Source organism: Anomaloglossus baeobatrachus (assembly GCF_048569485.1).
Source record: "Anomaloglossus baeobatrachus isolate aAnoBae1 chromosome 5 unlocalized genomic scaffold, aAnoBae1.hap1 SUPER_5_unloc_2, whole genome shotgun sequence".
Taxonomy (NCBI): domain Eukaryota; kingdom Metazoa; phylum Chordata; class Amphibia; order Anura; family Aromobatidae; genus Anomaloglossus; species Anomaloglossus baeobatrachus.
This window is the reverse complement of record NW_027441795.1, coordinates 312,682-316,278: the sequence shown is the minus strand read 5'-3', so window position 1 is coordinate 316,278 and position 3,597 is coordinate 312,682. Positions and strand designations below refer to the sequence as shown.

The window sequence follows — 3,597 nt, the reverse complement described above, 5'->3', positions numbered from 1 at the left end:
CAAACAAAGTGTTTCAATGGGGAGGCTGTTACAACAGACTATCAGTGTTCCAAATGTTACTCTGTTTACTAGTTGCTTATGTAGTGTTCAAGTTGCTAATGGCTTTGTTTTCCCGCTGCTTGAAGCAATGTAGATGCAATGATTATTCAGCACCCATATGAAATCACTAATATGCTTTTTTCTCTTCTCTACTCTTTCCTCTAGAAATCACCTTGGCGTATCATGATGAGACTCCTATCGAGAGGCATGCAGGCAGTCCTGGGTGACGGATGTGAGACGACACTCCCTGAGCAACCCGCGACTCAGAAAGTATCTGGAGACTAGCCTGCTCGCTCTATAGTCCACAGCTTCTCGATGGCCCCCTGTCCATCAATCACGCCAATAGGGGGGATTGTGAGGAAAGAGTTAACCTTTTTCACTGACTTAGAAAAATAATAGAAATTCATTCTCCCTGGCAAGACCAAACCAGACTTATTTGCGTAATAAACTGTGAGACCAACTTCAAGGACATAGAATGTTTTGACTTAGAAATGACTGACAAACATCTTGTTATGGGAATAAGAACGCAACAGTTTATTATGGGAGCATAAGTCATTATGTTAATTTCTTTTGCTGGGAATATGTAATTCACGCCTTTAATGAATATGTATGCTGCATAGTTACGCCCTAATCAAATCTGTATAACCTTGTAATGTAAACAAAATAATACAGTTTCTTTTTGGGAGCCGCACGTCTCCTAGCCTTTACGTGTATAACGGTGTCTGCCTGTTTTCATTGAAGGCTAAAGGGAGGGCAGGGGGGGGTCACCGGTACCCTCTCTGCATTCGGACATCGCTGGCAACAGCTGTGACCGTTAGGTCAACCTAACAATACTCATTTTAAATCTTTTTGTTTTTGCCATACTAGTGAAACTCTGCCTACTACTTTGGCTCTACATTACCTCCTTAAAGATCACTCAATTAACCTCCAAAACTGCAGGTATCCAAAATATTTTTAGTATTTATATATTTATACATATTTTATCCAATTCCCTTCTCACTGTGTTTTCTTTAGCGCAGCAGTCATATACATAATCCCGTTTTGTATTTTTACCCTGACATGTTCACACGGACCCTGTCCACTGCTTGCAGCTTTCAAAATTGTGAGACTAGCTATCTTCTCAATAAACCTCATTTATTTCAGAGTTGATAGAGTTGATACAGCCCCCTTTCATCTTTTTCCGTGAGCACTAGTGTTTTGTTTTAGGGTACTGTCACACTTTAGTGACGCTCCAGCGATCCAACCAGCGATATGACCTGGTCAGGATCGCTGGTGCGTCGCTACATGGTCGCTGGTGAGCTGTCAATCAGGCAGATCTCACCAGCGACCAGTGACCAGCCCCCAGCCAGCAGCGACGCGTGGAAGCGATGATGCGCTTGGTAACTAAGGTAAATATCGGGTAACCAAGCGCTTGGTTACCCGATATTTACCTCTGTTACCAGCGCACACTGCTTAGCGCTGGCTCCCTGCACTCCTAGCCAGAGTACACATCGGGTTAATAAGCAAACCGCTGTGCTTATTTACCCGATCTGTACTCCAGCTACGTGTGCAGAGAGCAGGGAGCCGGCACTGGCAGCCTGAGAGCGGCGGACGCTAGTAACGAAGGTAAATATCAGGTAACCAAGAAAGGGCTTCCCTTGGTTACCCGATATTTACCTTGGTTACAGCTTACCGCAGGCTGCCAGACGCCGGCTCCCTGCTCCCTACACATTCAGATCGTTGCTCTCTTGCTGTCACACACAGCGATGTGTGCTTCACAGCGGGAGAGCAACATCTAAAAAATGAACCAGCACTGTGTGTAAGGAGCAGCGATCTCACAGCAGGGGCCAGATCGCTGCTCAGTGTCACACACAGCGATATCGCTAATGAGGTCACTGGTGCGTCACAAAAACCGTGACTCAGCAGCGATCTCGCTATGTGAGAAGTACCCCTTAAACTGAACGAGAACTAAAAGGAATCAAAGCTCCTATATCTCCTAATCCTGCAATCTCCACCGCTCTCATTACACAAGCATAACACATATAATACTGGAGGATAAAATAAGACTCAGCACAAGACCTTCACAGCCGTCTACACATCATAGGGGGATTTCATGGCACCTTCTCTCCATCTACCTGATGATCCTGAGAAACATCCGGATCTTCTTGTTTATAGTCCTGTGGGAGAAGAGGACGGGGACATCTCTCTGGTGTTGTCCTCTTACTGGATAGAACTGGAGGAGACACATACAGGGACTGAATTCATTCCTTACATACAGATAATTATATGCCGTGTGTATTTAGTCCTGTCTATTACCTGGTGATGTGAGGGGCTTGGGAACCTCCATCATGACGTCCTTGTACAGATCTTTGTGTCCTTCTAAATACTCCCACTCCTCCATGGAGAAATAGACGGTGACGTCCTGACACCTTATAGGAACCTGACACATATAATGATACCGTCACCCCCGATCCCTTCATAGCGTTACTGTATAATGTCCCAGCATTCCCAGCAGTGTCACCTCTCCAGTCAGCAGCTCAATCATCTTGTAGGTGAGTTCTAGGATCTTCTGGTCATTGATGTCCTCATGTATCGGTGGGTGAGGTGGAGGCCCCGTGATTGGGCTCAGGGGTCTTCCCCATCCCTCAGACACAGGGGCCTGACAGCGCTCACTAGAGGTCTTCTTCACTACTGTGTAATCCTGGTTATGGAGAGACACAGTAATAAATCTCACTACAGACATTTCCAGAGTCCTCACCTCTCCAGTTCTGTCCATCCGTTATTCCCATAGATAAGAATGATGTAATGTGACGTCATCAGAATCTCTCACCTCTCCAGTAAGCCGGAAGAGGATCTCTAGGGTGAGGTGTAATATCCTCTCCGCCATCTTGTCCCTGTCCATATCCATCCTTCACGGGGCAATCAGGAGAATTCTCTTCTATAGAATAAGACCACTGAGAGGATCCGATATTATAAGGACCTGAATGGGAAGGAGATGAGCCGATATGTAACATTAATCGAGATAATAATGAAGGGACGATATTATTTCCAATGTATGTAAAGCGCTTAATAGCGCTATATAAATGAATAAAATTATTATTATTATTATCATCATTTGGGCAGTAGAAAAAATTTCAACATGAAATGAAGTTGCACCTAAAATGGTATCAATGAAAACGTCGGCTCATCAAGCAAAAAACAAGTCGTCACTCCGATGTCGGAAAATGGAGACACAACAAACCGATTTTTTTTTTTTTTTTTTAGAAAACTCTGATTTTTATTTACTACTAGAGATGAGTGAACCTGGAGGTCAGTACAAACTCAGACTTCTCCAAGATAGCAAAGTTCAGGTTTGGGTTCGGGAGCTTCACGTATGGAAACCACTCTCATGTGATCAGGTGTATTGTGCACCAAGAAATAAAACTGAAAAGACCCCTGTTAGTGATCTGTTTATGGCTGCATGTGGGCGGAGACCTAAACTGCCAATCAGTGACTTCAAATAAAGTGCAGGTCAAGTCCAGAACCGATCTTTACAAATGTTCAGCTGGACCAGCAGAAGCCGAACGTCCACGGGTCCGC

The 3,597-nt window shown here is 44.6% G+C and overlaps 1 long non-coding RNA gene across 1 annotated transcript; it reads right to left on the bottom strand.

Moving 5' to 3' along the window:
* Positions 1–2,172: 2,172 nt before the first annotated feature.
* LOC142258963 (uncharacterized) lies at positions 2,173–2,704 on the bottom strand. Its single transcript, XR_012727915.1, has 3 exons — positions 2,540–2,704; positions 2,335–2,458; positions 2,173–2,251 (listed from the first exon to the last, which is right to left on the bottom strand). It is a non-coding gene; the product is annotated as an uncharacterized LOC142258963 (long non-coding RNA).
* Positions 2,705–3,597: the final 893 nt, after the last annotated feature.